Source organism: Mustela erminea, chromosome X, assembly GCF_009829155.1.
Source record: "Mustela erminea isolate mMusErm1 chromosome X, mMusErm1.Pri, whole genome shotgun sequence".
NCBI classification, from domain to species: domain Eukaryota; kingdom Metazoa; phylum Chordata; class Mammalia; order Carnivora; family Mustelidae; genus Mustela; species Mustela erminea.
Genome location: NC_045635.1, coordinates 76,498,841 through 76,513,151, shown reverse-complemented (window position 1 = coordinate 76,513,151; position 14,311 = coordinate 76,498,841).

The window sequence follows — 14,311 nt, the reverse complement described above, 5'->3', positions numbered from 1 at the left end:
TCTGCTTGACTTATTTCATTCAGCATAATCTCCTCCAGTCCTGTCCATGCTGACACAAAAATTGGGTGTTCATCCTTTCTGATGGAGACATAATATTTCATTGTATATATGGACCATATCTTCTTTATCCATTCATCTGTTGAAAGGCATCTTTTCTCTTTCTACAGTTTGGTGATTGTGACCATTGCTGCTATGAACATTGGGGTACAGATGGCCCTTCTTTTCACTGCATTTGCATCTTTAGGGTAAATACCCAGTAGCACAATTGCAGGGTCATAGGGTAGCTCTATTTTTAATTTCTTAAGGAATCTCCACACTGTTTTCCAAAGTGGTTGCACCAACTGGCATTCCCACCAACAGTGTACGAGTGTTTCTCTTCACATTTTCTCCAACACTTGTGTTTCTAGTCTTGTTAATTTTGGACAGTACCTATACCTACTTGTTATAAGTGTGCAGCTGAAGATGTGCACTAAAAAACAATAAATTTCTGTCTTCATATATTCATGTCTTTATGTAATTTTAAGTGTTATGATTTTTTCCTTGGTGATCTAAAATAATATCACACACTCAGAGTTGGAAAATTTCACTATTATCAATGTACCTTCATAGTCTCAAAGAAGTGTCTACTTAGTTTGGTATTGCTATGCATTTCTTCTTTATCCACTTGTCATCTTGTCTTATCTCTTTTTTTCTGTAAGTTTTAAAGTTTTATTTTTCAGATTTAGATATACTCTATCTGGTATTAATCTTTGTGTATAATGTGGAGTAGTAATGTTATGCTGAAATCAGTTTGCCAGAGATGATTGGCTGTGTCTTTTCCCAGTTTTGCATTCTATGACATCATGGCAGTGGCTGCATTACCCCATGGTGAGAGTATTTACATTACAGAAACTGACAAGTGCTCAAAATCAGGCTCCCAATCCCCATCTTAGAGAATGTGTTGTTAAAAATTTCCTGTCACATCATGTGAAATAGAGATCTAATTTCTTCATATTTCCCATATGAAGAACCAGTTGTCATAGCATCATTTAATGTATAATTCATTCTTTATTAAGGAGTTGTAATACCACTCAATTATATACCAAAACTGCATTATATACACATCTGGGTTTTGTCAGAAGTTCAACTGAGCTAAAGAAAGCTGAGCTGGTAGGTGTTGGAGTAGCTGGTTAAAGCAATAAGCCAAAATGAAGTTAATACTGTAATAACTTAATGTGACAGTATAAGCAATAGTTTAGCCCAGAGAAAGTGCCAGTTCCATTGTTCTATTTCCTCCCCATAGAGGTTGGTTGAGGGTGCTGGTTGAGGGTCAAGTGGATCAGTACAGGTAAGGGCTCATCTCGCTGTCAAGAGATAGCTGAACAAAAGGCTCTTGCAATTTTGGGGGGCCCAGGGACAAGGAGAGGGCAAAAGGAAAAGGCCAGGAGTGGAAAAGTACTGAATATTGAGTTAGAGTGGAGAAAAACGGTTCTAACCCCCATCAAGAGCTTTTGGCAGAGATGGGACACTTGAGGAAGGCCTCTGCTGAAGGGTCTCCAAAAAGAGGCTTTGGAATGAAGATACCTGGACTAGGAATGCAGGTATTTGTAAGGAAATGGAAGATTGGGAGTCATTGACTAACTTATTTCAGAGACTATAATACACTTCTTCTGTGTCGAGTCTGGGATAGAAAAGACAACTTTACTCTATGAAGATTGCCAGGTAAGGCCACTGTAATTGCCCATGGCTAGAGCTGAAAAGTCACATGTAGGATTTTTGGCTAGAAGCCAAACTCCTTATGACTTCTTCTTTGTTTATTATTATGTCATTTTGTTGTATCTCTGGGCCATTGTTAAAAAAAATACAAATTCATATACCTTCATAAGTCTGGATATCTGGAGAGGTGATTTCTTTTTCCTCCTCTTCTTACTCTTCATTTAATTATGAACATATTGTTATTGAACTTATTTTCTTCTGGGAGAACATCATGGGAAAAGTCCTTTAGAGAGCTTTATGCATTTGTATTTGCTGAAGATTATTTGACCATAGAGTTGAGGGTCCATATCTGGGCTCTCTACACTGTTCCACTGGTCTATGTGTCTGTTTTTATGCTAGTACCATGCTGTCTTGGTGATCACAGCTTTGTAGTAAAGCTTGAAATCAGGTAATGTGATGCCCCCAGTTTTATTTTTGTTTTTCAACATTTCCTTAGCGATTCTGGGTCTCTTCTGATTCCATACAAATTTTAGGATTATTTGCTCCAGCTCTTTGAAGAATACCGGTGGAATTTTGATCGGAATAGCATTAAAAGTATAGATTTCTCTAGGCAGTATAGACATTTTAACAATGTTGATTCTTCCAATCCAAGAGTATGGAATGGTCTTCCATCTTTTTTTGTCTTGTTCAATTTCTTTCATGAGTGTTCTGTAGTTCCTTGAGTACAGATCCTTGCCATTTATTACCTCAGACTGAGGTTATGTTGATTTCTCACCTGATAAGTTCCTGGGATATACAGATAATATACATTTTTTAAAAGATTTTTAGTTATTTATTTGACAGATCACAAGTAGACAGAGAGGCAAACAGAGAGAGAGAGAGAAGGAAGCAGGCTCTCCACTGAGCAGAGAGCCCAATGCGGGGCTTGATCCCAGGATCCTGGGATCATGACCTGAGCCGAAGGCAGAGGCTTTAACCCACTGAGCCACCCAGGCGCCCCCAGATAATATACATTTTGCTCTAAATCCAAGTGTAGTAAAATCCTAGGGTTTTGATTTGTTAGCTGAGACATTTTTCATTACCTATATAGCCCAAGATTCCTGTTATCTTCCTCTGTTTTTCTAGTGTACCTCTTCTCTGAGAATGCAGTTCTTAAAAGATTCCAGCTTTGTACAAGTATCTCATTTTTAACTCCCTGTTTATCATGGGTCCCATCCCTGTCCCCTGTTCCTGCATGGATCATAGAACATGTGTTTTTCTTCCCATACTATATGCCCTATATTCTATTTCAGTTTCTTGATTTCATGTGTGTTGTAAGTCAGGGTCCCTAAAAACAGAGTCTCAAACAGGGATTTGGCATGAAAAAACTTACTGAGTGAATGCTTTTAAGAAAAAAAAAATATATATATATATAAAAGAAAAATGGGAAGCAGGATAAGAAAAGGAAAAAAAAAGGAGCAAGGATGTAGTCTCAGGTAAAGTCTGGCTTTGATTTGATGTTATTAGAGAATTAGTAGAGAGTCTGGGAGAGGGTAGGAGAGGGAATTCTGTAGCATAAATCAAATCAGAATTCTGTCTTTGAGACAAAGGGGTTAGGGTTTTGTACCCCCATATCAGGAAAGGATGCAAAACCTCCCTGGCAAGACAGTAATTAACCAAAGGCAATTCTTTTCAGAATGGAGGCAGCTATGCACTACCAGTCAACACTCACAGCATCTGGGGAAAATGGGTAAACTGGCCATGTTAAAGGTATCTGAATAAGGCAATGACATTTGCAAAAATGTATGACCTGCTTTACCAGTATAGTGTACCAATACAATATTTGTTACCTTTCATTTTTGTAGTTGATTGCTCACCTGTCTTCATTTATAAGTTTATTATCTGCATCCAATGGACTTTGTCAAGTGAATAATTCAGAAGTACTTAGGACTAGTAACAGGACACCTGTTTCCAATAGACACAAGCCACATAGAACCAGGAATTCTACTAGCTGCAATGTTTTAGTACAGTCTACATATTGTTAATTTTCAGAAACATTGATCCTACAGAACCCACTGAATATCCACTACTGCAGTGATACCCTTGGTCAGCAATATGTTGAATTGTGCTGTTGTGTGCTCTATTCTCAGATTCCAAGATATCATCTCTTTTATCTATCTATTTATTTATTTAAAGATTTTATTTATTTATTTGACAGAGAGAGATCACAAATAGGCAGAGAGGCAGGCAGAGAGAGAGGAAGGGAAGCAGGCTCCCTGCTGAGCAGAGAGCCTGATGTGGGGCTCAATCCCAGGACCCTGGGATCAGGACCTGAGCCGAAGGCAGAGGCTTTAACCCACTGAGCCACCCAGGCACCCCGATATCATCTCTTTTAGCCTTCCATATGTGTGTGTTTCCTCATTGTTCCCAAAACATTTCATTCTACAGTGGTGACTAGGTCCAAAGGGAATTCCACATGTAAAAACATGGGATACTCAGATGTGGCACTATTGACATTTTGTACTGGGTAATTGTTTGTTGGAGGGAGGCTGTCCTGTGCATTATAGAAGGTTTAGGAGCATCCTTGGTATCTACTCACTACATGCAAGTAGTCTTGTCCACCCATTCTCCAGTTGTGACAACCAAAAACGTGTCCAGATATTGCCAAATGTCCTCTGAAGCTCAAAATTGGCCTTGGTTGAGAACCACTGTCCTAGACATAAAGAAGTCTGAATAAATTATAAAAGTTTCTTATCAAGCAGTCATTTTAACATGTTTCTTATTGTCCTCTTAATTTGGTAGCCACTTGGGGGCAAGTGACTATGTGTCCGTCAGTACTAGGTAGTACTCAGCATAGTACCTCATATATACTAGTTGATTACTTCCTTGTATATATTAATCTAGCATTTGTTGTTGCTTATTCTTAGCATAAAATCAATTTGCTTGATTTTAAAACTCATTAAACATGTGCTGCTGAATGAATTGAGAGCCAAGTTCAATCTGAATAGAATCTTTTATTCAAATGATCTAATCCAAATTTCTTAAATATAATAAGATGTGTGTTTCATAATTTTCTATCACATAGGTAAATTTAGCAAAATTAGGTGTTTTTAAATCAAAACCTTATTTAACTTCTATATAGTTATAGTTATTCTTTTATGCAACAACTATATGATCAAATATGTGTGTCTGTATAAGGTAAGCATTTATTCTTAATTGCTTTTGCTCAGTTGGTTAATTAATTTGTTAATGATCTGGAAATGTTTGAAATTAGGTTCTGTGCCCAAAATATTCTGGCAACCTCTTTTTTGGAAATTTAGGGAAAAGGCCAATTTGTAGTTATCATAAAGTAGGTGATGTTAGTGTTTATTGAAGGTGATAATTTTGAGAAACATAAATTTAAAAGTGGGGAGTGAGTTGATAAGGGTGGGTTGATAAAAGAAGAGAAGGTATGGGGTAAGAGGCATAGGTTCCATTTACAAAATGATGCATAATTTGCTTCAGGTCACAATCTAGATTTTGTGGTATCATCTTCAGTTGAAGAATGGTTATAGCAAGTTTGTATCATTAATAAGTGTTTTAGATAATTTGATCTCATCTAATCAGAACAGAATATGCTTTTAATACAATGAACCAGACTATTTTTATGTCTCTGAAGTATAATTGATTGCAAATTCTGACAATTCTGAGTCAGAGATCTATGATTTCCTGTTAAATTGTAAAGTTATTTACTCTCTGAATCACAGAACAGAAATCATATTTTCATGTCTGTAAAGAAAAGAATTTATATAATGTGATTGATTAAGGTATTATTCATCTTTGGACTCACACACACAAAAGTGACATGAATTTTGTCAGGTATTGTTTTCAACCAAATAATTTGGGATATGGGATGCCTGACTGACAACCTTAATGACCAGAATTTGAAGCAGAGGCTTATGCTTCATAAAAGTTAATCTACCAGGGGCACCTGGGTGGTTCAGTCGTTGGGCGTCTGCCTTCGGCTCAGGTCATGCGCAGGGCCCTGGGAGCGGGTCCCGCATCGTGCTCCCGGCTTGGGGCCTGCTTCTCCCTCTCCCACTCCCCTTGCTTATATTCTCTCTCTCTCTCTGTTAAATGGACAAATAAAATCTTCTTAAAAAAAAAAAAGTGTTGGGGCGCCTGGGTGGCTCAGTGGGTTGGAGCCTCTGCTTTCGGCTCAGGTCATGATCCCAGGGTCCTGAGATCGAGCCCCACATCGGGCTCTCTGCTCAGCGGGGAGCCTGCTTCCCCCTCTCTCTCTGCCTGCCTCTCTGCCTACTTGTGATCTCTCTGTCAAATAAATAAATAAAATCTTTAAAAAAAAAGTGTTTTAGATAGAAAGTAGAACATGATTGCAAATGTATCTGAGAAATTAGATATAATTAACAGAGAATGAAAATTCCCATTCAAAATTCTTATTATTTTATTTTTTTTTAATTAAATTTATTTATTTTCACCATAACATTATTCATTATTTTTTCACCACACCCAGTGCTCCATGCAATCCGTGCCCTCTATAATACCCACCACCTGGTACCCCAACCTCCCACCCCCCCGCCACTTCAAACCCCTCAGATTGTTTTTCAGAGTCCATAGTCTCTCATGATTCACCTCCCCTTCCAATTTCCCCCAACTCCCTTCTCCTCTCTAACTCCTCGTGTCCTCCATGCTATTTGTTATGCTCCACAAATAAGTGAAACCATATGATAATTGACTCTCTCTGCTTGACTTAATTCACTCAGCATAATCTCTTCCAGTCCCGTCCATGTTGCTACAAAAGTTGGGTATTTATCCTTTCTGATGGAGGCATAATACTCCATAGTGTATATGGACCACATTTTCCTTATCCATTCGTCCGTTGAAGGGCATCTTGGTACTTTCCATAGTTTGGTGACCGTGGCCATTGCTGCTATAAACATTGGGGTAGAGATGGCCCTTGTTTTCACTACATCTGTATCTTTGGGGTAAATACCCACAGTGCAATGGCATGGTCATAGGGAAGTTCTATTTTTAATTTCTTGAGAAATCTCCACACTGTTCTCCAAAGAGGCTGCACCAACCTGCATTCCCACCAACAGTGGAAGAGGGTTCCCCTTTCTCCACATCCCCTCCAACACATGTTGTTTCCTGTCTTAATTTTGGCCATTCTAACTGGTGTAAGGTGATATCTCAATGTGGTTTTAATTTGAATCTCCCTGATGGCTAGTGATGATGAACATTTTTTCATGTGTCTGATAGCCATTTGTATGTCTTCATTGGAGAAGTGTCTGTTAATATCTTCTGCCCATTTTTTTTTATATGATTGCCTGTTTTGTGTGTGTTGAGTTTGAGGAGACCTCAACGTGAGACAGGAATCCATCAGAATCCTAGAGGAGAACATAGGCAGTAATCTCTTCGATATCAGCCACAGCAACTTCTTTCTAGATATGTCTCCAAAGGCAAAGGAAACAAAAGCGAAAAATAAAAACTTTTGGGACTTCATCAAAATCAAAAGCTTCTGCACAGCAAAGTAAACAGTCAAAAAACCAAAGAGGTAACCCACAGAATGGGAGAAGATATTTGTAAATGACAGTACACACAAAAGGTTGATATCCAGGATCTATAAAGAACTCCTCAAAGTTCTTATTATTTTAGAACTCAGCAAGATGAAAAGGATTTGCTTATAAAATAAAAGTGTTTTTTCAACTATTCCTTAAATTTTATCAAATCTATATTAAATATTAGAACATTTGGTATAATTATGATTTATACTATGTATCTAGTCTATTCTAGCCAAACATAGAAAAATTCTGTTATGAATATTAATCATTAAAATTTTCTGAGGGCAACTTTCACAAAATTATACCAAAAATAGGTGGCAGGGGTAAGGTAATTTATAGACTAGTCTAACTAAATGCAGCAATATTTAATGTGTTTGATCTGATGTGGTGAAACATTTAAATGAGACTTGAGTTTCTTGAATTAATTAAATATTCTGTGTAGCATTTTATTAAAATCCTGCCATAGGCATTGGAACTCTACTGTGGTAGAAAGAACATTTGACCAGCACTAAGAAAATAGTTTCTAGTCTATATTTGACACACACTCACTAATTATATGGCTTTGAACACATGATTTCCCATAGTTTAGTTGTCTCATCTGTAAGATGAAACATAAACTCCTTCTATGAACTATATTTTATCAGGTATAAAACTTCCACATTTTATACTCTGCATTATTCAAGTAATCAGCATTTAATAGGAGCCTCTTATATATTGATTCATTCCACTCACCTGCTAGGGATTTTAGTGTTGTTCTCAATCTTCTCTGCATGCCAGAATCACTGGTGGCCTGTTTTTGACCTGCAGGATACTGATGTCCATTCCAGATTTCCTGAGTTAGAAAATCTGTGTATTACATTGTGGGATCTTTATTTTAAATAAACATACAACTCCATAGGTGTTTCTTCTTATCTGTAAATGAGTTGAGTGTAGCTTTGTATGACATGAAAAATAACAAATAAATTATATAAAAAACCTTATGACTTAGTTGGAAATATAAGTCCAGTGTTGATATGTATATTGACATATATATAGACATATGTATATACATACAATTATTTATTTGCTTTTCTTTATATATTTTCCACTAATACATGTTATATTACATAATAATACATGCAATAATAAGGTATATTATACTTTATTTTTTTAAGATTTGATTTATTTATTTGAGACAGAAGATACAGAGATAGTGATGAAGGTAATAAGAGAGAGCAGGAGTGAGAAAGGAAGAAGCATGTTCCCTGCTGAATAGGGAGCCCAACATGGGGCTGGATCCCAGAATCCTGGGATCATGACCTGAGCCGAAGGCAGATACTCAACCAAGTGAGCCACCCAGGAGCCCCGTGTATGTGACATGATATGATATGATATGATATGATAATTATATGTACTCTTTTTGTGTCTTGCTCCTTTTCATTTTGCTGAACATTATATTTATGGGACTCATTCATGTTGCAAATAGCTGTAGTTAGGTCATTTTCACCATTATATATCCAAAATAAATCAGTGAAGTAAGTTGAGGAAGCAGGGTTTGATTGAGTTGAATTTGGATAAAGGGGGAAAAAAAAGAAAGGTGATTTCCAAGAAGGAAAAAAAAAATATAGTGATGGCATAAAGATGAAACAAGAGTCGTTGGCTTTTACTGTAGTGAAGGCTGACCAATCAGAGTAGAGAACAAGATGGGTGAAAATAGAAATCTGCTTCTGGGTTTCCTACTTTTTTTGTTATTTGCATGATCAGTTTTTTTGAAACTATATTTAATTTATTAATTTGGTTACACATAATGGTTTAATCACATATTCTATAAATAATGTATAAATGTTCTTTTTGTATTTCATGAAATGTTATTATAATCCTTCACATGCATCTTTGACATCAGTCTTTACCACCATTACAGTTACTTTTTGAGTCAACAAAAGTTCTACAGAGAACTCCTGTTCTGTATAAATAGTTTGAAATACTGTTTTCTGTATCTATGTATGTTGCTATCAATTCTTACAAACCCAAGTACTATTTGTGTAACATTTACACAATTAAAAATTACCTTATAAATATATATATATTTATAATTGCCATTATTTTCCCACTTGTTGAATTACTTTTTACTCAAAAAATTATTGTGACATATGATATAAATAATTAAAAAGCACAAAATATCAATGCACAGTTATATGAATAATTATAAGGTGAACATCAGGAAATAGAATATCAATGGCTCCTCTGCCTGGAAAATTTCTGTATGTCCCTTCCTAATTACAACTTTCTCCCTGATCCAAGAAGTAATTACTATTGTGTTTTTTTCTGGCAGTAGTTTCTTTGCTTTTCTTTATAACTTTGCCACTAATACATGTATCCCTAAAACCCCATATTTTAGTTTTGTCTGTTTTAAACTTTATATGGAAGCTGTTTTTGTGTTCTTTTGTGTCTTGCTCTTTATCATTTTCGTTGAACATTATGTTTATGGGATTCATCCATGTTGCAAATAGTTGTAGCTAGTTTATTTTCATCATTAAAGAGCATTCAATTAGATGAATAGTCCAAAGAATATTTATCCATTTTACTGTTGGAAATTTGAATTGTTTTTAATTTTTGGCTATTTCAAATGATGCTGGTGTTAACTTTATTTTACATGTAACTATTGCAGAAAGATAATTCATGGGTTACAGGATATGAATATCTTTGACATAATGTCAATCTAGATTCTAAAGTGATTTTTATATGATGACAAGCAGCATGTGAAAATTTTACAATGCCCCTTGGAATTGTGAGTCTTAATTTTTGCCAAGCAAGTGTGTTTGTAATGGCTTTAATTTGTGGTTTAAATTTTCATTTCCATCCATGTTGTCGCAAATGGCAAGATTTCATTTCTTTTGATGGCTGCATAGTATTCCATTGTGTATATATACCACATCTTCTTGATCCATTCATCTGTTGATGGACATCTAGGTTCTTTCCATAGTTTGGCTATTGTGGACATTGCTGCTATAAACATTCGGGTGCATGTGCCCCTTTGGATCACTACGTTTGTATCTTTAGGGTAAATACCCAGTAGTGCAATTGCTGGGTCATAGGGCAGTTCTATTTTCAACATTTTGAGGAACCTCCATGCTGTTTTCCAGAGTGGCTGCACCAGCTTGCATTCCCACCAACAGTGTAGGAGGGTTCCCCTTTCTCCGCATCCTCGCCAGCATCTGTCATTTCCTGACTTGATGATTTTAGCCATTCTGACTAGTGTGAGGTGATATCTCATTGTGGTTTTGATTTGTATTTCCCTGATGCCGAGTGATATGGAGCACTTTTTCATGTGTCTGTTGGCCATCTGGATGTCTTCTTTGCAGAAATGTCTGTTCATGTCCTCTGCCCATTTCTTGATTGGATTATTTGTTTTTTGGGTGTTGAGTTTGCTAAGTTCTTTATAGATTCTGGCCACTAGTCCTTTATCTGATATGTCGTTTGCAAATATCTTCTCCTATTCTGTCAGTTGTCTTTTGATTTTGTTAACTGTTTCCTTTGCTGTGCAAAAGTTTTTGATCTTGATGAAATAAGTCAAGCAGAGAAAGACAACTATCATATGATCTCCCTGATATGAGGAAGTGGTGATGCAACATGGGGACTTAAGTGGGTAGGAGAAGAATAAATAAAACAAGATGGGATTGGGAGGGAGACAAACCAAAAGTGACTCTTAATCTCACAAAACAAACTGAGGGTTGCTGGGGGGAGGGGGTTTGGGAGAAGGGGGTGGGATTATGGACATTGGGGAGGGTATGTGCTTTGGTGAGTGCTGTGAAATGTGTAAACCTGGTGATTCACAGACCTGTACCCCTGGGGATAAAAATATATGTTTATAAAAAATTAAAAAATTGATTAAAAAATAATAAATTTTCATTTCCTTGATGACTAATGAGATTGAGCATCTTTTCAAATGTTTATTGGCCATTCAGATTTCCTTTTTTGAAAAGTGGTTGTTTAAGATGTTTACCTAATTTTCTGTGTTTTTTTCTTTAATTTATAAACATTCTTAAATATTTTGAATATGAGCCTTTTGTTATTCACATGTATTGCTAATATCCTTTCCCATCACGGATTTACTCTTCTACTCTCTTAATGGTGTCTTTTAATAAGTAGAAATTCTTAAATATAATGTAGTATAATTTATCCATCTTACCCTTTAAGTCTAATGCTTATGATTTCTGCTTAAGAAATTCTCTTCCAGGGGTGTCTGGATGGCTCAGTCAGTTAAATCTGACTCTTGATTTTGGCTTAGGTCATGATCTCAGGGTTGTAAGATAGAGCCCTCTCTCAGGCTATGTGCTGGGGATGGAGTCTGCTTAATTTAAGATTTTCTCCTTCTTCTCTCCTTCTGCCCCTCCACCCCTGATTGTGCTTGCCCTTTCTCTCTCTCTCTCTCAAAAAAAAAAAAAAAAGTCATGAGATCTTTGTATTACTTCTCACATTTAGATGTACAATTACTTCCTTGCTTTGTTACCATTGTTCTTTATCTTGTAGCTACTGAGTTTCTTTTCTAATTGTACTAAATACTCATTTTTCTAGGAACTATTTCTAATTTACTTTTATAATGTTCTTGTCTTCTCACTTTTCATCCTTTCCCAATCACTGTAAGGGATTCGATATAAAAATTAGTCTGCCTATTTCTTTGAATTTACCAGCAGTTCAAGTGAAATATTTCATTTGGTATTAGCCAATTAAACCCAAGTTGGATCAACATTTACTTAATTTTCAAAGTCTCTAAAATAACTAACTTTTATTTCCTTATCATGAGGTACTTCCTTTGAATTTAATGAAGAGAATGGTGTTACTGAGTGAAGATTACATATTTTAAGTTCCACACAAGAAGGAATTTTACTCTAGTGAAGGGATGATGGATTGACAGTATTTGGGATAGTTAATAAGTCTGAGCTACCACAAGATTAGATATCTGATTTTAAACAAAATGATTCCCAGTATTTGTACTGAGCTGCCATTCTAATAGCTTGTAAATTTTTTGAATGCATTCAATGGATAAATAACCATGTAAAAACCCTCTGCATGTTCCTTTTCCCTACTCCTTTAATCAATGATCATAATACCAGTGACTTTTCCTTTGGCATGGTCTTAGAGTTTATGAGTATATGGGAATGTTGAAAGCATTAAGAATTGAAGAATTAGGAGGCACCTGGGTGGCTCATTCAATAAACATCTACCTTTGGCTCAGGTCATGATCCCAGGGTCCCGGGATAGTGCCTTACATTGGGCTCCCTGCTCAGCGGGAAGCCTTCTTCTCCCTCTTCCACTTCTCCTGCTTGTGTTCCCTCTCTCAACCTCTCTCTCTGTCAAATAAATAAATAAAATCTTAAAAAAAAAGAATCAGAATAATTAGGGCTAAATATGTCCTCTAGTTGGATACGTAGAGAGTATTACCTTGGTTATATTTTTTTGTTCTGACTGTTTTGTTTTGACTGTGTAAAAACTACCATCATCCAAATTTCTGTTACATTTCATGAAGGGGCAGAGATTCCCTGTAGCATTCTTCATGCCATTTGTGGATCCAATTGATTGCAGCTCTACCCAGAAGAAAAAGAACAAATGTTTTGCTCATTCTACTGCCAGGAAGTAGATTAAATTTGGAAACAAATCTTTGATGGACAATTAAAACAGAAACATGGGATTTGCTTAAAGCCAGGAGGCAAAGATAAGAGACATCAGTCATGGTTCTTGTTAAGGTGACTAGGTCTGAACATTTAGATTTAACATGTAAAGAAAAAAGGTTTATTTCTAAATAATTTTTTATTTATTTTCTAAATATTTGATTCCTTCCTATAAAAACACTTTAAAATGCTCTTCTTTATCGAAGCCATAACTTATATACATTAAAATCAAGAGACATCTGTTCCAAAAAGTTTTATATCTAAAGCATACAAGCACACACAGACACAGTTTTGAAATGACAGTGGAAAGGAGTTTTACTGAATTAGGGTCTGTGATATAAGGATGAACATCCATTTGGGTGTCAGGATGGCCGAGTGGTCTAAGGATGAACATCCATTTCCTTTGAAATGCATATAACAGAATAATTTCTGAAAACAAGCCAAAATATTATCTTGCCTACTTGTTTTATTATTAATGTAAGAAATTTGAGTATCATTCATTTTACCGTAGCTACATCCCAGATATGGAACAAATACCTAAAGCCTCTTTTCAAATTATGCTCAGGCCTTGATGCTCTTCTTCTGTTGTTAGATATTTGGCCTAATTCAACAGAATGCCTTGATTATCTCTATTTGAGGTTGGTTGTTCCCGCACCCCCACGGGCCAGAAGAAATCTGCTATGGATCATTGTGCTGTCAGAAATCCATGCCTCTTCAACTTGATGAAGACATTGCTAGCTTGACTGTCATGGATGTCAGTTGAAGCTAGATTGATGTCCTGGAGATTTCTCAGGGAAATCTGACAAATACTAGGCAGAGTAGTCCCATTTTTAACAGATTTCATCATCACTACTCTGTCAGATATTTAAATACCCACAGGATATATTGAACGCCAAAGCTACAGAGCTGGCAGCATCACATACATTTGTGTTAGAACATTGGAATAAACTTGTAACAATTATCAAACAGATGCAATCAATACTGTGTCATGGGAACACATTTTTGTCCATACGGCAACATGTCAAAACAGAAACCTATCAATAAAGACCAATGGGAAAACTGTACAAATGCCAGGATTTAGAAAATTGGGTAAGGTTTTATGAGTTCATTTGAAAAAAAAAAAAAAGAAATTATTGAGTATTGTGTACATGCATGCCTGAAATAGCTTCCTCTTCTAAATAAGTCAGTGGTTAGCTTTTCAGTAAATACCTGCTTTTGTTTTCTTAATAGCTTACTTAGACATCTTTCATTCCCAATACTCCAGCTATTTTTCAAGGTCAAGTTGGCCTTGAAATTATATAAAAAGATATAACAAAAGATAATTATCTTTTTTCTGAAATCTGCATTGTAATTTGACTTTTGTGAATTGACCCTGGTATCATGGTATTACTAAAGAGCAGTGTTTTAAAGCTGAAGGACTGAGGGCTG